Source organism: Saccopteryx leptura, chromosome 6 (genome assembly GCF_036850995.1).
Source record: "Saccopteryx leptura isolate mSacLep1 chromosome 6, mSacLep1_pri_phased_curated, whole genome shotgun sequence".
In the NCBI taxonomy this organism is placed as follows: Eukaryota; Metazoa; Chordata; class Mammalia; order Chiroptera; family Emballonuridae; genus Saccopteryx; species Saccopteryx leptura.
Genome location: NC_089508.1, coordinates 73,268,115 through 73,292,563, shown reverse-complemented (window position 1 = coordinate 73,292,563; position 24,449 = coordinate 73,268,115).

Sequence of the window (24,449 nt, the reverse complement as noted above, 5' to 3'; positions counted from 1 at the left end):
AATGTGCACTCACCAATCTTTTTAAACTGGTATAGATGAACATTATTCAATCTTAATAAAAATAAAGACACAAAGAAGATTTTTACTTATATGGTCCTCAGAGGGTTAATTTTGATTCTGGTATGCAGGCTGGGATTTTCATCTCTAAATTGGAAATAATGCTCTGCAGAACCCACCTCACAAGTCACGTATAGTCACACATGTGAACTGGTAATTGCTGTAAGATTAAGGATTCTTGGTAGTGGGAAAGAGTGTGTGTGGAAGTGCAGATGGATTGGGTGGAAGAGGCAGAAAGGTAGGGCTTGTAGCCATTGCAGGCTTTGGGAGGCATGCAAATCAACTTGTGGAATAAGGCGCTGAGTTTGCAAGCTAGAAAATGGTTTACAATGCTGAGGTTTGAAAAGAATCTGCTAAAACGTTCTCAGAGAATTGTTGACTAAGTACTTTATCAATCTTCATGTTATCAACCTGCACACATGTATAGTGCTTTGTAACATCCCGGCAAAAGCTTTAGTTAATTACCCAGTAATTATATCATTGGATGGCTACACTGAGGCTACCATATAATTATGGAGCAAAAAGCTCTAAGCAATTACAAGACTGATTTTATTGGCTGATTATAAAATGTCCCAGATCATTTTTGATATTTGTCACCTGCTAATGTTGATAATGTCTAGATGTATGTGAGAAACCATGCTCAACATAGGGAATGGAGCCTTTGGAGAGAAAACCAAGTTCAAGAGAGATATAAAAATATATATGCAATGAATTAATGAATTAGAACATGTGTTCATGTCTCTTTATCTAGCATCATATAGCTTCGGGTAACTGCTGTAGTGGTTCTTGCCCTGTAGGGCCACCTCGTTCATTAGGGGTGACAGTCTTGTATGTAGAGTATGGTAAATTAGCTTTGGTAGAGATGGATACAGAATGTTATGGGAACTTAGTAGGTCAGTGACATGATAGAACATTAGGTAAAATTCCAGATCTTTATAAAAGTGATGCTATTTGAGGTCTATTTTTGAATGATGAAAATATTGTCAAGAGTACAGGGGAGAAAGGATGTCTTTGAGAACATATACACACAGAGAAATATAAACAATACTCTTATTGTATTCCACTGAAAATAACATCTGATCTTGTTACTTACAAATGAAGGAAATATCTTAAAACGAGAAAACCACTGTGAAAGCCTATTTTAAATGTTTTCATTCTCTCTACCACATCCAGGTTTCTCAAATCACCCTTTGTGTTGCTGGAACAATCTATGTGAGAACTTTCTTTGGCAACTCTTATAACTGATCTTTATGTTTGGAACAAAAAAGGAGACTTGAATCAATCTGGGGGGGGAAGGAGTTTTGAATTTGATTAGGTAATTGAAGAAAACTTACTTTATATTCTCACATTGCCTTCAAGGAGCATTGTTTTTAGTCACCTATCTTTGCCTCTAATTCTAAGACTACTTAAAGTGCCTCAGGTATTTTCATTCTAATCATTTTCTTAGAGAAAGATTGTCAATATTTCAAAACATTGGATTGACATTTTCAGTATATGGTTTATGGATTTTTTTTATATTTTCCAGCTTCTGTAAGCTAAAATAAAACATTCAGCTGCTATGTAATTAATATTTACCTTTAATACTTAAAATTGGCTCATGATCAGTTAGTTCCCTGAGGAAACTGAAAATTAGTAATTGAGTGTATTACATAGCTTGGGGCTATCTAAGTGTATTTTTCATATAGAACTATATTTCTCTTCCCAGAAAAAAGAATTGAACACATGGCAAAGAAAAAATGACAATTTCCTCTGAGGCACCATGACAACAGTTATGTACTATGTTCTGCACATAGTGACATTCAATAAGTATGTGTTTAGTGACTTAGGAATTTGAGACATTAACTTGACAGAACTGTGTCTGTGCTTATAAGAAATTAGATTGGGAACAATGAAGGCAAAACACTGTGAGAACTCTGCACACAGACAAGGATGTTTTGCTTTGAAGATTATCCATCTTATCAAGCTTTTCTAAGCACAACACTGGAAAGTCAGCACACTGTTAAATTCATGCCCCCACGCCCTGTGTGAAAAGCTAATGCTACCCATGGGAAGAGGGCATTTTGAATTGAGCCTTCCAAGTCATTCACTGCTTAGATGCTTTTAAGAACTCACCTGTTTCCTTAAGCATTATTTTATTATGTTAGGAAAATCTCTTATTGACATTTGCAGAAAAACATCAATTTTATAAATTATAAAAGTGAAGATTTTATCATTGTTTTATCACAACTTAGACCTCTTTAGGACCCTGTATGTCAAAATTGTGTCCAACATAGTTTCCAGCAGACTGTAGGTATTCAATACATTTTTTAAAATCATAAGGTAAAAAAATAAAAATTAAAAAAATATATAAGGTAGATTTGACTTGGGGTGGTGAACATACAAGGCAATATATAGATGATGTATTATAGAGTTATACACCTGAAACCTGTGTGATTTTATTAACCAGTCACTCACCCCAAAAAAATTAATAAATTTTTTTTAAAAAAATTTAAAAATTTGTTCATTTTGCCTTCCATTTTACCAACAAGGTTTAAATTATAATCATTATGCTTTTCCTACATATATTAATATATTTTGAGAATTGGTAAGCAATGCTTGGATTATTATGTAATTACTAAACAGAACATATATCCATATCATGCTAATTAATTAAATATTTGCTATATTTAGTCAATATAACCACTTATGCTTAATAACCATGTATAAGGAAAGGTTCTTTCAAAAAAACAAATTTCCATTCACACATGAGTCTATTAATTCAACAAATATCTGTTGAGAGTTTCCTACATGTCCAACACTGTTCTATGGCAGTGTTTGGGTTAATATGATGAGCAAAGCACACAAAGTTCCCATTCTTATGAAGCATGTTTCTAGATGGCAGCAGCAGACAATAAACAAATATGAATTGAGTGCAATATCAAGTAGTAACAGACTGGTATAGTCTTTTAAAGAAAAAAAGGGTGAGAAAGTAGGTATGATTTTAGACATTGTGGTCACGAAAGACTTCTCTAAGTGACACCTGAACAATAAACATGGTCTTGATATTATTTGGGAAAAATAATGTTTTCAGAAGAGAGAATAACAAGTACAAGAATTCTGAGTTGGGAGAGTGTTTGATGTCCTCAAGAGAGAGAAGGAATCCCATATGTGACAGTAATTCCAGAAAGGAATATGGACAGAAAGCAAGAGCAAAGGGCCACCCGGGAACCTGAGCATCTACAGATGTGTAGGCTGTGTTAAGGACTTTTGATTTCTTTCCAAAGATGTGGTCTAGCTATTTAGAGTTTTGAGCAATGTGGTGACATAGTTGCATTTGAACAAAGTCTCTCAGGAAGCTGTTTTAACTTTTTTTTTTTTTTGCACAGACAGAGAGAGAGTCAGAGAGAGGGATAGATAGGGACAGACAGACAGGAACGGAGAGAGATGAGAAGCATCAATCATTAGTTTTTCGTTGTGACACCTTAGTTATTCATTGATTGCTTGACCATGGGGCTACAGCAGACCGAGTAACCCCTTGCTCAAGCCAGCAACCTTGGATCCAAGCTGGTGAGCTTTTTTGCTCAAACCAGATGAGCTCGCGCTCAAGCTGGCGACCTTGGGGTCTCGAACCTGTGTCCTCCGCATCCCAGTCGAATGCTCTATCTACTGCACCACCGCCAGGTTAGGCTCTCAGGAAGCTGTTGTATGAAGACACCATTATAATAGACTTAGAGGGAACAGGTAGGAGGCTCCTTATTTAATTAATTGATTAATTAATTATATTAGTTGAGTTTATTGGTTCATAAAACCATACAGGCCTCAATTGTAACACTTAATAAAACGCCATCTTCACACTACATTGTGCACCCTCCACACCAGGCAAAGTCTCTTTTTATCCCCATTTTTCCCCTTTTGCCCACATCCACCTAGTCCGCATCATTCTTTCCCTCTAGGTATTGCCACACTGTTGTCTTTGTCCATGTGTTATGTATATATGCCTTTTGGTTAATCCTTTCATTTTTTTTTCATACAGTCTCCTCATCCCACATACTCTGACAGCTGTCAGTCTGTTCTGTGACCCTGCCTCTGTTTCTATTTTGTTCATCAGTTTATGTTGTTCATTAGATTCCACATATAGGTAAGATCGTATGGTATTTGTCTTGCTCTGATTGGTTTATGTCACTTAGGGTAATAATAGCCAGGTCCATTCATGCTGTCACAAATGGTAAGATTTCCTTTTTTTAATTTTTTTAATGGCCATGAGCATTCCATTGTGTAAATGCACCAGGGCTTTCCTATTCACTCATTTATTGATGCACACTTGGGCTGTTTCCAGATATCAGCTAATGTAAATAATGCTGCAGTATACAAAGGGGTGTATATATTCTTTAAAATTAGTGATCTGAAATTTTTAGGATATATTTTCAGAAGTGGAATCACTGGGTCAAAGGCAAATTTATTTTTAATTTTTTGAGGAAACTCCATACTGCTTTCCACAGTAGCTGTATGAGTCTGCATTTCCCCCAATAGTGCATGAGGGTTCCCTTTTCTCCACACCCTTGTCAGAACTTGTTGTTTCTGGATTCATTGATGATAGCCAGTCTGGAAAGTGTGAGGTGGTATCTCACGGTTTTAGTTTGTATTTATCTGATGATTAGAAACATTGAGTATCTTTTTTATGTTTATAGACCATATGTATGTCCTCTTTGGAGAAAAGTCTATTCATTTCCTTTTCCCATTTTTCTAATTAAATTATTTGACTTTCTGATGTAGAGTTTTATAACTTCTTTATATTATAAATTTGGGGTATTAACCACTTATCAGATATATTATTAGTGAATATGTTCTCCCATTTACTGGGTTGTCTTTTCATTTCATTCATGGTTTCTTTTTTTTTATGCACTATCTCAAATTTCTTTTTTTTTTAATGGGGCAACATCAATAAATCAGGATACATATATTCGAAGATGACAAGTCCAGGTTATCTTGTCGTTCAGTTATGTTGCATACCCATCACCCAAAGTCAGATTGTTCTCTGTCACCTTCTATCTAGTTTTCTTTGTGCCCCACCCCCTCCCCCTTTCCCCCCCTCCCCCCCCCCCCGTAACCACCACACTCTTATCAATGTCTCTTAGTTTCACTTTTATGTCCCACCTACGTATGGAATAATGCAGTTCTTGGTTTTTTCTGATTTACTTATTTTGCTTCATATCATGTTATCAAGATCCCACCATTTTGCTGTAAATGATCCGATGTCATCATTTCTTATGGCTGAGTAGTATTCCATAGTGTATATGTGCCACATCTTCTTTATCCAGTCATCTATTGAAGGGCTTTTTGGTTCTTTCCATGTCCCGGCCACTGTGAACAATGCTGCAATAAACATGGGGCTGCATGTGTCTTTACATATCAATGTTTCTGAGTTTTGGGGGTATATACCCAGTAGAGGGATTGCTGGGTCATAAGGTAGTTCTATTTTCAGTTTTTTGAGGAACCACCATACTTTCTTCCATAATGGTTGTACTACTTTACATTCCCACCAACAGTGGATGAGGGTGCCTTTTTCTCCACAGCCTCTCTAACATTAGCTATTACCTGTCTTGTTAATAATAGCTAATCTAACAGGTGTGAGGTGGTATCTCATTGCAGTTTTGATTTGCATTTCTCTAATAGCTAAAGAAGATGAGCATCTTTTCATATATCTGTTGGCCATTTGTATTTCTTCCTGGGAGAAGTGTCTGTTCATATCCTCTTCCCATTTTTTATGGGATTGTTTGTTGTTTAGTTTTATGAGTTTTTTGTATATTTTGGATATTAGGCCCTTATCTGAGCTGTTGTTTGAAAATATCATTTCCCATTTAGTTGGCTTTCTGTTTATTTTGTTATCAGTTTCTCTTGCTGAGCAAAAACTTCTTAGTCTGATGTAGTCCCATTCATTAATTTTTGCCTTCACTTCTCTTGCCTGTGGAGTCAAATTCATAAAATGCTCTTTAAAACCCAGGTCCATGAGTTGAGTACCTATGTCTTCTTCTATGTACTTAATTGTTTCAGGTCTTATGTTTAGATCTTTGATCCATTTTGAGTTATTTTAGTACAGGAGGACAAACTGAAGTCCAGTTTCATTCTTTTGCATGTGGCTTTCCAGTTTTCCCAGCACCATTTATTGAAGAGGCTTTCTTTTCTCCATTGTGTGTTGTTGGCCCCTTTATCAAAAATTATTTGACTACATATATGTAGTTTTATTTATGGGTTTTCTATTCCATTCCATTGGTCTGAGTGTCTATTTTTCTGCCAATACCATGCTGTTTTGATTGTCGTGGCTCTATAATATAGTTTGAAGTCAGGTATTGTAATGCCCCCAGCTTCATTCTTTTTCTTTAGGATTGCTTTGGCTATTTGGGGTTTTTTATAGTTCCATATAAATCTGATAATTTTTTGCTCCATTTCTTTAAAAAATGTGATTGGAATTTTGATGGGAATTGCATTAAATTTGTATAATGCTTTGGGTAATATGGCCATCTTGATTATATTTATTCTTTCTAACCAAGAACAAGGAATATTCTTCCATCTCATTATGTCTTTTTTGATTTCCCTTAACAATGGTTTATAGTTTTCATTATAAAAGTCCTTTACATTCTTTGTTATGTTTATTCCTAGGTATTTTTTTTGTTGTTGTTGCAATCGTGAAGGGGATTATTCTTTTGAGTTCGTTCTCAAATGTTTCATTGTTGGCATACAGAAAGGCTATTGACTTCTGTATGTTAATTTTGTATCCTGCGACCTTACTGTATTGGCTTATTGTTTCTAGTAGTCTTTTTGTGGATTCTTTGGGGGTTTCGATGTATAGGATCATATCATCTGCAAAAAGTGATACCTTTACTTCTTTTCTGATATGGATGCCTTTTATTTCATTGTCTTGTCTGATTGCTCTGGCTAGAAACTCTAGAGTACCAAAATAAATAAGAGTGGAAAGAGTGGACAACCCTGTCTTGTTCCTGATTTAAGGGGGAAAGCCTTCAGTTTGGTGCCATTTAATATGATGTTAGCTGATGGTTTATCATATATGGCCTTTATCATGTTGAGATATTTTCCTTCTATTCCCATTTTTTTGAGAGTCTTAAACATAAAATTGTGTTGTATTTTATCGAAAGCCTTTTCTGCATCTATTGATAAGATCATGTGGTTTTTGTCCCTTGTTTTGCTGATATGGTGTATTACGTTAACCGTTTTACGTATGTTGAACCATCCTTGAGATTCTGGGATGAATCCCACTTGATCATGATGTATTATTTTTTTAATATGTTGTTGTATTTGATTTGCTAGTATTTTGTTTAGTATTTTAGCATCTGTATTCATTAGAGATATTGGTCTGTAGTTTTCTTTTTTTGTGCCATCCTTGCCTGGTTTTGGTATGAGGGTTATGTTGGCCTCATAAAATGTGTTTGGAAGTATTGCTTCTTCTTCAATTTTTTGGAAGACTTTCACTAGAATAGGAACCAAGTCTTCTTTGAATCTTTGATAAAATTTGCTGATATAGCCATCTGGGCCCGGACTTTTATTTTTGGGGAGGTTTTTAATGGTTTTTATATTTCTTCTCTACTAATAGGTCTGTTTAGGCTTTCTACTTCTTGACTCAGTCTAGGAAGGTTGTATTGTTCTAGGAATTTACCCATTTCTTCTAGGTTGTTCAATTTAGTGGCATAAAGTTTTTCATAGTATTCTACAATAATTTTTTGTATATCTACGATGTCCTTGGTGATTTCTTCTCTTTCATTTTGGATTTTGTTTTTATGAGTTCTTTCTCTTTTTTCCTTGGTAAGTCTTGCCAAGGGTTTGTCAATTTTGTTGATCTTTTCAAAGAACCATCTCCTTGTTTTATTAATTTTTTTCTATAGTTTTTCTGTTCTCTAATTCATTTATTTCTGCTCTGATTTTTATTATTTCCTTTCTATGGCTGGTTTTGGGTTTTTTTTGTTCTTCTTTTTCTAGTTCCTTAAAGTGTGAAGTTAAGTGGTTCACTTGGGCTTTTTCTTGTTTGTTCATATATGCCTGAAGTGATATGAACTTCCCTCTGATCACTGCTTTTGCTGCATCCCATAGATTCTGATATGTTGTATTGTCATTTTCATTGGTCTGTGTATATCTTTTGATCTCTGCACTTATTTCTTCTTTGACCCATTCATTTTTTAAAAGTATGTTGTTTAGTTTCCACATTTTTGTGTGATATTTTTCCTCTTTATTGCAGTTGAATTCTAGTTTCAAGGCTTTATGATCAGAAAATATGCTTGGTACAACTTCGATTTTTCTGAATTTGCTGATGTTGTTTTTGTGGCCCAACATATGGTCAATTCTTGAGAATGATCCATGTACACTGGAGAAAAATGTATACTCAGTCACTTTGGGATGAAATGTCCTGTAGATGTCTATCATATCCAGGTGCTCTAGTGTTTTGTTTAAGGCCACTATATCTTTGTTGATTCTCTGTTTGGATGACTGATCTAGAGCCGGCAGCGGCGTATTGAGGTCTCCAAGTATGATTGCATTTTTGTCAGTTTTTGTTTTAAGGTCAATAAGTAGCTATCTTATATATTTTGGTGCTCCTTGGTTTGGTGCATATATATTAAGAATTGTTATGTCTTCTTGATTCAGTGTCCCCTTAGCCATTATGAAATGGCCATTTTTGTCTCTGAATACTTTTGCTGTCTTGTAGTCAGCATGATCAGATATGAGTATTGCTACGCCTGCTTTTTTTTGGATGTTATTTGCTTGGAGTATTGTTTTCTAGACTTTTACTTTGAATTTGTTTTTATCCTTGTTGCTTAGATGAGTTTCTTGTAGGCAGCATACAGTTGGATTTTCTTTTTTGATCTATTCTGCTACTCTGTGTCTTTTTATTGGTGAGTTTAATCCATTTACATTCAGTGTAATTATTGACACTTGTGAGTTCCCTATTGCCATTTTATAGATTGCTTTCTGGTAGTTTTGTGTCTTGTTTGATCCTTCTTTTTTGTTTTTCTATCTTTTGTTTTTATTTGGTTGTATTCCATACATCTTTCCTCTGTTGCTATCTTTTTTAAATCATGTACTTCTGTGGTGGTTTTTTCAATGGTGGTTACCTTTAAGTAATGAAAAGAATTCCTACCCTGTTCATTATAGTGCACTATTTTGTGAGTCCTTTTGCACTCCATCGTCCTTTGCTTCTGTTAATCTCCATTTTCTCCCCCACTCCTTTCATTTTGTTGTTGTCACAGTTTAAATTTGGTTTTATTGTGTTCTTCTTGGAGCTTTTACTTCTGGCTTTGTTTTATGTTGTTGTTGTTGTTCTTTGTATCTGATTGGAGAACCCCCTTTAGTAATTCCTGGAGTGGGGGTTTTCTGATGATAAATTCCTTCATCTTTTCTGTATCTGTGAATGTATTTATTTCTCTTTCATATTTGTAGGATAGCTTTGATGGTATAGTATCCATGGCTGAAAGTTCCTCTCTTTCAGGACTTTAAATATTGGGGTCCACTCTCTTCTAACTTGTAGAGTTTCTGCTGAGAAATCGGATGATAATCTAATGGGCCTTCCTTTATATGTTGTATTTTTCTTTTACCTGGCTACCCTGAGAATTTTTTCTTTGCCGTTGGTTTATGCCAATTTCATTATGATATGCCTTGGAGTAGGTTTGTTGGGGTTAAGAAAACTCGGAGTTCTGTTTGCTTCTTGAATTTGAGGCTTTAGTTCTTTCCACAGGCTTGGGAAGTTCTCATCTATTATTTGTTTGAGTATGTTCTCAAATCCATTTTCTCTCTCTTCTCCCTCTGATATACCTATTATTCTTATGTTATTCTTTTTGATGGAGTCAGATAATTCCTGTAGGGCTATCTCATTTTTTTAAATTTTTGAGTCTCTTTCTCTGTTGTGCCTCAAGTTGCTTGTCTTCTATTTCACTAATCCTACCTTCTATCTGGCCTGTTCTATTAGCTAAGCTTGTTACCTCATTTTTCAGCTCGTGAATTGAGTTTTTCATCTCTATTTGATTTGTTTTTATAGTTTCAATTTCCTTGGAAATATATTCTTTGTGTTCATTGAGTTGTTTTCTGAGCTCTCTAAATTGCCTTTCTGTGTTTTCTTGTATATCTCTGAGTATTTTTAGGATTTCTATTTTAAATTCTCTGTCGTTTAACTCCAAGGTTTCCAGTATATTAAATTTTTTCTCCATAGGTTTTTCCTCATCTATTTGTGTTACCTCTCTTTCTTTTGTATCCATGATATTCAATTTTTTCTTCCTTAATGGCATCTGAGGGTGGTTTTGTTGATAGTATTGAGATTTAATAAAGAATAAAAAGTTTAAAAAATTAAAAAATCAAAAAGAATTGTTTTTTTAAAAATTAATAATTAAATAAAGAAAAATTAAATTAAATTAAATTAAAATTTTTTAAAAAAGGAAATTATTCCCCCTCTTTTTTTTCCTCTCCTCTCCTCTCCCCTCTTTCTTGAGAAAATCTTGTGGTGAACTGTGAATTATATTATACTAAATAGAACAAACAATGCCTGTAATGGAGGGCCTGAATTTGGGAGAAGTAAAAAAGGGGCAAAGAAAAAAAAAGAAAAAAAGGGGGGGTTTGTACCCACAAAAAGCAAATAAGGAAAAAATTTGGGTCAAGAATAAAATGATTTGCTTTTAGGTGTTCGTTGACTAAGAGTTATGATGAGAGGAATAAGAGGAAAACAGGAAAATGGGGGGACAAATTAAAAAATTACTATTGTATTTAGTGGAACAAGAACTAGATAAAATGGAGAGCCAGGGATGGGAGCACTGCTAGTGAGTTAAAAAGGTAAAGTTAAAATGCCACAAACATAAGTTTGAGTCCCAGATAAGATAATTTGTTCATTATTGAGGTTTGAATGAGAGGAGAAGTAAAGAAGAAAGGAAGAAACTAATATAGAGGGAGAAAAGAAAGAGAGAGAGAGAGAAAAAGAGGGTGCCACTTAAAGAAGAAAAAAGAAAAAAGAGGAGAGAGAGAGAGGGAGTTAAGGGTTTTGGAGTGCAACCCTCATAGAGAGAAAGGAAGAGGAAAGAAAAGATAATGGAAGATTTAAGACTTATGGGTAATGTAGTTCAAGGTGAGGAGAGAGTAAGACCAGCAGAGAGTTAAACGACCAAATTGGAGGAGGAAAAAAAGAAAAAAAAATCAAGAATGAAGAGAAACAAATGAACAAATATAGTAAAATGGAATAGGTTATAAAGTTTGCACATTATTCTTGATTTTGAGAGGTTATCTTCTTGCTTTTTCTTTTCTCTCCCTCTTACTGGTCGGTGGCTCTCTACCCTGGGTTCTGCCCCTTTGGCACGCTCAGGTAGAGCAGTTGATAAGTCTCTATGGTGATGTCATGTATTATGCTTCAGTCTCATTGGCAGTTGAGGCTCATTAGTATTTATAGGCTCCAACAGTGAGAGAGTCTGTGTTCCTGGAGCTTCTCTCTTAGTCTTTCCTTCCTCAATTAGTAGCCTGATAATCCAGCTATGTGGTTGCTGCTGCCTCTGCCTGGATAGTAAGGGACTCAAAGAGCTGGCAACTCCCCACTCTATTACCACTCAGCATAGGGCTCTGGGTAAGGCTTAGTTAGTCAGAGCAGCTAGCATAATCAGGCGGGGTTTCCGCCCACTCAAAGACCTCTGGCTCTGCCACTCTGTCTGGTAACACGGGCAGGTTCCCCCTCCGGGGTATTGGAGGAAACTCTCGCTCACTATCTGTGTGCAGACCAGGATATCAGTCCGGCAGTCTCACACTCTGAGTGAAACCCCTGCCCGCACGGAAAATTTCCAGTGTTGGAATTGGCTCTCGCTCCCTTCCCATGTGTGGCTTTTTCAGGGTGCTGGGGCGGCCTGGAGATTCCACTTTTGGCCCACACAAAGGCCCCTGACTCTGCCCCTCTGTGCGATAACACGGGCGCCCCTGCCGAGAAGCTCGGAGGAATATCTCGCTCACTATCTGCGTACGCAGACCAGGATATCAGGCCAGCCGCCTCACCCTCTGAGTGAAACCCCTGCCCACACGGAAAAGTTCCAGCATTGGAGTTGGCTCTCGCTCCCTCCCTGTGCATGACATTTTCAGGGTGCTGTGGTGGCCTGGAGATTCTGCTTTTGGCCCACACAGAGGCCTCTGACTCTGCCCCTCTGTGGGATAACACGGGCGCCCACTCCTGATGTGCTTGGAGGAATCTCTCGCTTACTATCTGCGTGCGCAGACCAGGATATCAGGCCGGCCGCCTCACAGTTTGAGTGAAACCCCGCCCGCATGGAAAAGTTCCAGCATTGGAATTGGCTCTCGCTCCCTCCCCGTGCACAGCTTTTTCATGGCACTGGGGCAGCCCGAGATTCCACTTTTGGTCCACACAAAGGCCTCTGACTCTGCCTCTCTGTGGAATAACATGGGTGCCCACTGCTGAGTTGCTCGGAGGAATCTCTTGCCCACTCTCCGTGTGCACAGACCAGGATATCAGGCCGGCCACCTCACACTTTGAGTGAAACCCCCACTAGCACGGAAAAGTTCTAGCATTGGAATTGGCTCTCGCTCCCTCCCTGTGCGTGACTTTTTCAGAGCGATGGGGCGGCCCGGAGATTCCGCTTTTGGTCCACACAAAGGCCTCTGACTTTGCCTCTCTGTGGGATAACACGGGCGCCCACTCCCAGGGCTTTCCTAGGAATCTCTCGCTCACTATCTGTGCAAGCCGACCAGGAGATTAGGGAAAATGGCTGCCCCACTTGTCTTTCTTTGTCTGGGTTTGGCACGAGTGTTAGCTTGTATTGACTGGGTTGCCACAGGCACAGATTTTCCTCGGCTTGGATCTCCGTGCCACAGCCTGGTTTGGCCGTTTGTGCCACGGCCTGGATCTATTCACCCCCTTTGCCCACCTTAGTTTCTATATTCTCAGTTCCCAGTGAAAGCAGCCCTATTTAGGTTAGTGAGGAAGGCGGAGCATTTCTTACTCCCTATTTCCTTTGGGGTTTGATTATATATTTAACCAATTTTTCACTCGACCATACCTTTCAGGTGTATTGCGAAACATCTGGAGGCTCCAAGGATAGGTTTTTCTGTTTCTGGTTGAAGATCTTGTTGAGTTTTGGGGGAGATTTATCGTTATCGCTTCCTACCGCGCCATTACTCTGATGTCATTTCTCCTAAAATCGATGGTTTCTTTTGCTAGGCAAAAGCTTTTTAATTTGATATAGGTCCATTTGTTCATTTTCTTCTTTGTTTACCTCACCCAAGGAGCTTTAACAGCAAATATATGCTGTGAGAGGTGTCTGAGATGTCATTGCCTATTTTTTCTTCTATGATTTTTATGGTTTCACAACTTACATTTAAGTTTTTTACCCATTATGAGTTTATTCTTGTGTATGGTATAAGTTGATTATTTAGTTATTACTTTTTTATTTCATTTAAAAAACTAAATTTAACAGGATGACATTGATCAATAAGAGTACATAGGTTTCAGGAAAACAGTTCTATAGCATTTGAACTTTTGATTATGTTGTGTATCCAGCACCCAAAGTCAAATAATTTTCTGTCACCTTATATTTGTTCCTCTTTACACTCTTCCTTCCACCTCATTCCCCATGCCCTCCTCCCCCTGGTAATCACTTCACTTTTATCTTTGTTCATGAGTCTCAGTTTTATATTCCACCTATGTGTGAAATCATGCAGTTCTTAGCTTTCTCTGATTTATATATTTATTTCACTCAGTGTAATGCTCTCAAGGTACATCCATGTTGTCATAAGTGGCATTATGTCATTATTTCTTATGGCTTAGTAGTATTCCATTGTATATATGTATCACATATTTTTTATCTAATCTTTTATTGAGGGACACTTTGGTTGTTTCTATATCTTGGCACTATGAATAGTGCTGTGATAAATATAAGGGTGCAGGTGTCTTTATGTACCAATAATTTTGAAATAGATAACCAGTAGAGTGATTGCTGGGTTGTATGGTAATTCTATTCTTAGATTTTGGGGAATAACCATACTTTCTTTCATAATAGTTGTACTAATTTGCATTCCCACCAGCAGTAAATGAGGGTTTCTTTTTCTCCACAGTCTCTCTAACACTTATTACCTGTCTTCTTGATAATAGCCAATCTAACAGGTGTTAGGTAGAGCTCTTTGTAGTTTGATTTGCATTTCCTGAATAACTAGTGAAGTTTAGCATATTATCATATATCTGTTGGCATTTGTATGTCTTCTTGGCAGAAGTGTCTGTTCAGGTCCTTTCCTTATTTTTTAATTAAATTGTTTGCTTGTTTGTTAATGAGCTTTGTGAGTTTTTTATATATTTTGGATATTAACCCGTTATTGGAGCATTTTTTTTTTTTTTTGCAAATACCATCTTCCATTTAGTTGGCTATTTGTTTTGTTTGTGGTTCCTTTTGCTATGCAGAAGTTTTTTAGTTTGATATAGTTCCATTCATTTATTTTTGCCTTTACTTCCCTTGCCTTTGCAGTCAAATTTATAAATTGGTCTCTATGGCCAAGTTCCATGCATTTTGTATCTATGTTTTCTTCCAAGTAATTTATTGTTTCAGACCTTATATTTTGGTCTTTGATCCATTCTGAATTATTTTTTGTGCAGGGGACAGACTGTAGTCTAGTTTCTTCTTTTTGCATGTGGCTTTCCAATTTTCCCAGCACCATTTATTGAAGAGATTTTCTTTTCTCTATTGTGTGTTTTTGGCTCCTTTCTCAAAGGTAATTTGTCCAATATATGTGGTTTTATTTCTGGCCTCTTGAGTCTGAGTCATTGATCTGTATGTCTGTTTTTCTGCCAATATTACACTGTTTTGATTATCGTGGCTCTGTAGTATAATTTGAAGTCAGGTATTGTGATACCTCCAGTTTCATTCTATTTTCTCAGGATTATTTTGGCTATTTGTGGTTTTTTATGTTTCCATACAGAACTGGTAATTTTTTATCCTATTTCTTTAAAAAATGACATTGGGATTTTGATGAGGATTACAATAAATTTGTATATTGTTTTGGGTGATAAAGCCATTTTGTCTCTGTTGATTCTTCCAATCCATGAACATGAAATATTTTTCCATTTTATTGTGTTTTTTAGTAATGTTTTGTAGTTTTCAATATATATATAGGTCCTTCACATCCTTAGTTTATTTTTATATATTTTATTTTTGTTGTTGTTGCAATTATAAAAGGAATAATTTTTTTTTTGGTTTATTTTCCAAAGTTTCATTGTTGGTGTATAGAAAAGCAATAAACTTTTGCCTATTGATTTTGTATCCTGAGACTTCACTGTATTGGTTTATTGTTTCTAATAGTTTTTTGGTGGAGTCTTTGGAATTTTCTGTATACAAAATCATGTCATCCACAAAAAGTGATATTTACTTTTTCTTTCCTGATATGGATGCCTTTTATTTCTTTCTTTTGCCTGATTGCTTTAGCTAAATCTTCCAAAACTATGTTGAATAGGAGTGGAGAGAATGCATAGCCTATCTTATTCCTGATTTTAGAAAACAAAAGCTTTATTTTTTCACCATTTAGTATGATATTAGCTGATGGTTTGTAATATATGGCCTTTATTATGTTGAGGTACTTTCCTTCCATTTTGATTTTATAGTGTGTTTAAAATATAAAGGATGTTTTATCTTGTTAAATGCCATTTCTTCTTCTATTGATAGGATCATATGATTTTTGTTCTTTATTTCATTTTTTTTTTTTGCATGTACCTGTCTAATTCTCCTAACACCATTTATGAAGAGACCATCTTTACTCCATTGTATGCTCTTGCCTCCTTTGTCAAATATTAATTGATCATATAGATGGGGATTTATTTCTGGGTTCTTAATTCCATTCTACTGTTCTCTGTGCCTGTTCTTATGCTAGTATTAGGCTGTTTGATAGCCTCAGAAGTCCTGAGAAAGAAGAACAAAGTTGGAGCTATCATAATACCTGATATCATACTATACTACAAAGAGGCTATTTATTATAGACAAGAAAATAATACTGGTTTGGAATATGACGGAATCACTAATATTAAAAATTGTCAAAGTCTAGGCCTCTCTCAACACCAACCTCCATCAGCCATGCCTCACTAATTGCATGCTATGCTCACACCTCTATGTGCTGTTGACTCTACTGATAATTTCTTTCTTCTCTCCTCATGCCCTGTCTGAATATCTTACCCATGTAAAAAGCAAAGTAAAAGAATCATCTCTGTTAGGAAGTCATCTATAGGCCTGGCTTTAGATTTGATGTCCTGTCTGTACTTCACTGCACCTATACTTAATTTATATAGTGGTTTTGATTGTCTGTTTACATGTCTGTTTACACCCTACCAATACTCTGGCTTATTTTCAATACTTTCAACACTTCTCTCTCTCTTTCTCTTTCTGTCTCTCACAAACACATATGCACAACCACACATACACCACAGATGTGATGTATTCTTTTTGAGAATATTTACTGGCACACAATAAATACAAAAAATATTTTTAAACTAAATGAAGGTAGGAGCTTGCATGGCAAAATGAAAAGTCTAGAAACTGGGTACAACTTAGAAAGGTATTATGAAAACACAAGGATATTTTGTCAATTCATTTATTTATTCACTCATTCAGTATACATTATCTAACACTTACTATATGCAAATATGCAGGTATATGCTAGGTGTCAGAAATACAATAATAATAAGACACAATCAGCACTGGTTGCTAGTCCAATCATCAGTACTTTTCAATTGTGGTTGAAGTGCACATTATCAAAAACACCTAAAACTAGCAGGCAAAAGGGATGCATAGAGGCTTTACATTGTGAAATAATTTTAGATGTTACTTTTTAGAAAGTTTTACTCCTATAGCTATGCTTCAATGATTAAGAAGAGTAAAAATTTTAAAATGTATAACAAATATTATCTATTCCAAAGGGTACAGACAGAAATACTTTTGACAGAAACAATAGAAACACATGATTAATTATAAGTGACATAAAACCCACTACAGTCCATGTCAGGAACAAGCTCTCAAATTTTAGGCCTGTGACAGAATCAGCAATGTGCCCAGTACAATTCTATGGGTGAACCTAGAGTAAGCATAGCTCCCCAGTGTATGGCTAACCAACTAAGGGGTCATTGACCTTTCTGTTCTTTGCAGCAGGACTGTGCCTGCTACTACCCACGTTGTCCAACAACTTACAGCTGGAATAGATAGCTTAATTACTGATATCCACAAATTCTATGGCCAACAGTTCTCCTGGGGATTTCTAAAACCACTCAGCTACAAATGGAAGAAAGGAGACTGCTTCAGGATAAAGAACTGCTTGGGTTAGAAAGCATCAAGGCCATCATGCATGCTGTGTAAGCCATAATTGCATACTGTTCCTGTCTGCGACTGCTAAGATGATGATTAATAGGGAACCAGAAGATAATTGAAGTCTCTGAGAATTGATTGTTAAAGGGCTAAAAATTCAGGGCAGAGTACTGGTCCATAGTCATCGTCAGAGTCAAATGAACCTGGGTTTCAATCATAGAGTTGTGTGCTTTTTATTAGCTGATTGTGAAATCTTAAAACTATTATCTTTTGTATTTTTTTTTCAGTAATGGCCTTTAATAGTATTATATATCCTGCTAGAATTGATTGCAATTGTTTCCTAAATGTAACGGTAAAAATATCTTTAAGGTCTCCTTGTAGATTGTTTTCCTCCATTTGTAATGTACAACATTATAACAAGTTTTAATACTTTTTAAAAAAAAATTTTGCCTCTTTATTTATTGTTATTTTTTTCAAATGCAAACAAAATACCTAAAAGAAATCTTTTTAGACAGAGGATTTAAAAAGCAATTTAATTCAGACCCCCAAATTCAGAAAATATATTATTATTAGAGAAATTCCAAAAGTTTATGTCCTCCTCAGTGTTTTCTTAAATACATTATCACAAAATTCATTACCACCCATCAGGCAAAAATGAGAAATCATCAACTTAGTATAAAATCTACTATTATAACTAATCACCAACTCAATTTTAGTACTGCTTGGAAAGGTATTCATTATTATGTCCCAATTCCAATATTTTATTTTATCCCAGACAGTCTTTTTGATGCTCAATTGTGTCAATTTTAAATTATTAGCTAACAACATTTTTTATGTGTTGATATCATGTAAGTGATTCTCTCATACCTTTTTGAATTAATTGTGTGAGAACAGGATAAAACTGTTTCATAATAAAATAACATTGGATATGAATTATAAAAACTATTCCAACTGTTATTAACAATAAAACACAGTCCCCAAGGCTTGCTATGCTAACATTACTGTATTTAGTGAATTTTAATTCTTGTTCTGATTTTTATTAATTTTATATATTTGAACATCTTTTTTACTGTCTGAGACTCATTCATCTTCTATGAAAATAGTATAATAATACCTCTCATATGAAGCTGCTATAAGAATTTAATGAGATAAAAATGCATAAGCAGAATGCATAATGTGAAATGGATAAATGTTAAGTGATCATTTTAAACATAGCTACAAGAACTTATTATTCCTTATAAAACTGAAAAATTAAAAAGTAATAATTGTCTATGGTTATTTGTTTTGAGATGGTGTTTTTTCATAAAAAGGAAAAATATTTCCCTTTCAAATTACAGAAATCATATTCCAAATAAAAACAAACAAATATATGTGAACAGACACAAAAGGCACCTATTGTTAGATTCAATTTCTAAGAGAAGTCTAGAATATATAAAGAAGCAGAGACAGAAAGCAGATCAGGAGTTGCCAGGAGTGGGAAAAGTATAGAGTGAGTTCTTTTGGTGCAGGGTTTCCCATAAGGGTGATGAAACATTTTGATCCCAGATCATGCCCAGTCCCATATCTGCACAGAACTCCACCAGTGGCAAATGAGATTCACTTCTAGGGCCCTGAGTAGAGGGTGCCACCCACACTCCATATCCACCCAGGAGCCTTTGACCTGGTGGTTGAAAATGACCAGTCACCGCCAGGCTTCTGACCCTGCCTCAGCCTGTTCCTGCTCTGCCCCCCCCCCCCGCCAAGTATGAATCCCCCTTCTACACACACATAGGGAGGGACATAAAGCTGCCATGGAGGGATCGGTGTTGTGCTCTAGGCCTCCCTGTGTTACCTTTGGGTCCCTCTGGGAAAAGGGCCAGAGGTATCTGGGCTGAGAACTTGCCCAGTGCCTATAGCATCTAAAGAGGCTGTCAATGAGAGCTTTCCTGAGGCCATGGCTACAGGATCTGGGGATGCAACAAGAAAACATGCTTCCTCAAACATTTCCAGCTATGTGGCTGCCTGGCTGCCAGGTTTCAAGTTGAGTTGAGCTCTAACATTAGGAAGTGAGGTCATTCCCTGAGTCCTCTACCACTAGTGTCTCTTCAGACAAGAGCAGTGACTTCAGTGGAGGACTTAAAATAATTTAATAACCAGTTCTCTCACCTAGTGACCATTTTAAGTATTAAGAAATGATATACTAAAAGGTAGTTTATTATTTCATGAATTTAATACTTAAATAAGAATGATAAAAGAAGTACACAAAACTAGATTATAAGAGTTTTAAAATATTAATAAAAACATTAAATAATACCTGGCCAAAAAAATGAATAACTATTATTTAATATATATCTATATTGCTTCTAGATTGGTGTCTTCACATGCAATTTTTCTTTAACCTATGGACAGAATGAACCTTACTAAGGGTGCTTAGAATATGCTGTTGCATAGATAGACATTAAAAAAGAGTAAGGAATGTAAATTTTTAATTTCCACATTGGGCAGCTGCCCAGGCACCCACATTAGAGAGAACCCTGATTACAAGTGTCATTTTAACAACTGGTTCACTAAACTCAATAAAAAAAAAAGTTAGGTATCAGTTCAACAGAATCAGTTAAATCCTACCACTGAGTGATTTCACATTCTTTTCTTTTTTTTAATATAATTGAGAGACAGGTAAGCAGGAAGGCAGAGGCAGAGTCTTGCATGTACCCTGATAGTAATTAACCCAGTAAGCCCCCTATAGAGCAATGCTCTGCCAATCTGGGGCCACTGCTCCATTGCTTGACAATCGAGCTATTTCAGTGCCTGAGGAGAGGCCATGGAGCCATCTTTGGTGTCCAGGGCCAACTTGCTCAAATCATTAAAGCCATGGCTATAGCCTGACCTGTGGTGGCGCAGTGGATAAAGCGTCGACCTGGAAATGCTGAGGTCGCCGGTTCGAAACCCTGGGCTTGCCTGGTCAAGGCACATATGGGAGTTGATGCTTCTAGCTCCTCCCCCCGTCTCTCTCTCCTCTCTCTCCCTCTGTCTGTCGCCCTCTCTCTCTCCTCTCTAAAAATGAATAAATAAATAAAAACATTAAAAAAAAATAAAGCCATGGCTACAGAATGGAAACAATGAGAGAGAGAAAAGGAGAGGAGAAGAATTAGAAAAGAAATGCATATGGCTACTACTTCTTTGTGCTCTGATCGGGAATTGAACCTGGGATTTTCACACACTAGGCAGATGCTCTACCGCTTAGCTAACTAGCCAGGGCCTCATTTCCTGATGACATAGCCCAACACAACTTGGTTCCTTGATAAGCAGGAAGTCGCATTCTAAAATAGCCTCTACAAAGCTCACTCAATAAAGGAAAATATCAAAACCAGGAGCAGGGTTTAGAAAGGGAGGGCAGCTTGACCAGTCAGTGGCACAGTGGATAGAGTGTCAGACTGGAATGCAGAGGACAAAGGTTCAAATCCCCAAGGTCGCTGGCTTGAGTGCAGACTCATCAGCTTGAACATGGGGTTGCAGGCTTGAGCATGGGATCATAGATATGAACCCATGGTTGCTGGTGTGAGCCCAAAGGTCACTGGCATGAAACCTTAGGTGGCTAACTTGAGCCCAAGGTCACAGGCTCAAGCAAAGTGTCACTGGCTCTGTTGTAGACCCCTGGTAAAGGCACATATGAGAAAGCAATCAACGAACAACTAAGGAACCACAATAAAGAATTGATGCTTCTCATCTCTCTCCTTCCTTTCTGTCTGTCCTTCTCTCTGTCTCTCTCTCTGTCTCTGTCACACACACACACACACACACACACACACACACACACACACACACACGGAGAGCAACCAGAGTTTGATGTCAGAGTAATGGTAGTGTGAGAGATACTTCTGATCTCTCCCTTTGAAATATCAATAAACTGAACAAATATAACACAGCAAAGCAACCTCAGCTGGACTCAGAGGTACACTTGAAAAATGCATGCATTGAATACACTAAAGGTGGAATGGGTTGATAAAGGGGGCAGAATATAAAATGCGTTCACAGCGAGCTCTGAGGAGGAGACAAACCCCAGAGTTTGTTTATTTTTTCTGCTGGATGATGGGAAAGAAGAAATCTCAAGCTGTTTGGGTTTTGTTGAGGGGTACAAAGAGAAAAACCTGGAGTGACTGGGTCTCCTTCTGCCAGGAGGAGTGACAAGATAGAGGGGCACATGGGGAGAAACTAAACCAAAGTGGCCAGAGTGTCGGGTCACAACCAGTGCGCCCAGAGTCTGTCTGCAGCCTGCACTCTGCAGAGACAGTGAAAACTAAAGTGCAGCTTCCAGCCTCCCAGATCATGCCTCACTCACCTTGTGGTACCAAGCGTGGTAGAGACAAACTCACAACTAGCTCTCCAGAGCCACTCTCCTCCCTGAAAAACAGAGGTACTCCACATTTGATCCCTAAGTAGGTGGAGATGTGGGGAGAAGTGCCCAGAAGCCTGAGATTGCAATTGCTAGAGCCAAGTAAAGCCAGAAAGCCAAAGCCTTAAATTCCTCACAATACAGCCTACCCACCAAGGCAACAGTGGCTCTGCCAATATCATTGTGACAGCAACATCTTTGCAAGGACAGCCCAAGAACCTCACAGAGGTAACACTTGCAATACAGCAACACCTACTGGAAGAAACCTCTCAAAGCAGAAATTTATTTTTTCTCTTTTTTTTGTTTTTCTATTATTCTTTTTTCTTTCCCCCTTTTGAATTTTATTTTTTTATTTTATTATATATTTTATTTTTATTTTTTCTGTGTGTTTTATTTTTTGTTGTTGGTCTTTTATCTCTTTTTTTCCTGTGGTTTTTCTTCTTTACATGGCATAATTTTTTAATGTTTATATTTTTATTGTATTTTTTATTTTTTATATATATATATTTTTAGTAGGGCTCTTAACAACACCACTCACAAATGCCATCAAGGAAGAAAAAATCAAATACCTTGGCTACACAATACAGAAATGTAGTTCAGAAAGAAAGTGAAAAATCTCCAGAAAAAAACTCAATCACATGGAAACCTTGGAGTTAAGTGATAGAGAATTCAAAAAATGAAGTTCTGAAAATACTCAAGGAGATGTGAGAAGATACTAATAGACAACAAACTTAGCTCAGTAAACAAAACGAACACCGCACCAAAAATATTGAAACTTTAAAAACAAAGATGAAGAACTCAACACATGAATTAAAAACTGAGGTAGCAAGTTGGGCTAATAGAACAAGCCAGACAGAAGGAAGAATGAGTGATATCAAAGGCAGGTAACTAGAGATTCTACAGTGAGAAGAAGAAAAAGACTGATGAATTAAAAAACAGAGAACTCTAAAAGAATTGTCTAACTCTATCCAAAAAGCAATATAATAATGGGTATATCAGAAGAAGAGAGGGAGAAAGGAATAGTCTAGTTAAACAAACAATTGATGAGCACTTCCAAGTCAATAGAAAGAGTTAGAGCCTTGAATCCAAGAAGCAAACAGATTAACAAGTTACCTCAACTGAAACAAAACTACTGCAAGGCACATTGTAATAAAATTGTCAAAAATCTATGACAAAGAGAGAATCCTTAAGGCATCTAGGGAAAAGAACATGACATAGAAATAAAGCCCATTAGGTTATCATCAGACTTCTCAGCAGAAACTCTACAAGGCAAAAGAAAGTGGTCCCAAACATTCAAAGTACTGAAAAGGAGGAATAACCAGCAGAGAATATTATTTCCATCAAAGTTATCCTTCAAATATAAAGAAGAAATTAAATCTTTCACAGACATATAGAAGGTGAGAAACTTTATCACCAAAAAACTCTTATTGCACGAAATACTCAAGGAGGTTACTTGACCAGACACAAAGAACAACACAAATCAAACTACAAGTAAAAGCTCCAACAAGATCACATTAAAAACCAAGATAATCTGTAACAACAATAATATAAAAAGGAAGAGGATAAAGATCTGCAGTAGCATAGGAAGATGCCATGCAGGAGCACTCATAAAACAAAGTACTCTGATAAATATAAACATTTTTCTCTTAATAACCTAATGGTAATCACCCACAAAAAGGCCACTACTAAAATACACAGCTTAAAAAAGAAAAACGTAGAGAAAAAGTATGAAATACCACCACAGAAAAACAACTGACAGAAACAAGAAAAAGAACCAAACAAGACACAGAGCTACCAGAAAACAAAACATAAAATGGCTACAGGAAATCTTCACATATCAATAATTACCCGAAATGTAAATGGACTAATCTCACCAATAAAAAGGCATAGAGTAGCAGATTGGATCAAAAAGCAAAACCCAACAATATGCTCCTTCAAAGACACATACATCTAAGCTGCAAGGACAAAAGTAGACTAAAAGTAAAAGGTTAGAAAACAATTCTCCAGAAAATAATATCCAAAGGAAAACAGGTGTAGCCATACTCATATCTGATAATGCTGACTTCAAGACAACAAAGGTGCCTGACTAGGCAGTGGCACAGTAGTTAGAGCATTAGACTGGGTCACAGAGGACCCAGATTTGAAACCCTGAGATCACTGGCTTCAGTGCGGGTTCATCTGGCTTGAGAGTCGGATCACTGGCTTGAGTGTGGGATCATAGACATAACCCCAAGGTCACTGGCTTAAGCCCAAAAGTCACTAGCTTGAGCCCAAGGTCGCTGGCTTGAGGAAGGGGTCACTTGTTCTGCTGTAGCCCCCTACTTAAGGCACATATGAGAAAGCAATCAATGAACTAAGATGACTAAGAAGCCGCAAGTAAGAGTTGATGCTTCTCATATCTCTCCCTTCCTGTCTGTCCCTATATGTTCTTCTCTCTGTCCCTCTCCCCTTCTCTGTAACAAAACAAAAGACAACAAAGGATTAGAGACAAAGATGGACATTCCATAATGATAAAGGAGATATTGTATCAACAAGATATAACACTTCTTAATATATATGCACCAAACCAGAGACCAGCAAAACATATGACATTTACTAAGTGATCTACAAACAGAAGCAGACAAAACCACAATTATATTTAGAGATTTCAATACATTACTGATGACTTTAGATAGATCATCCAAACAGAAAATCAATAAAAAAATTGGCCTTAAATGACAAAGTGGACCAAA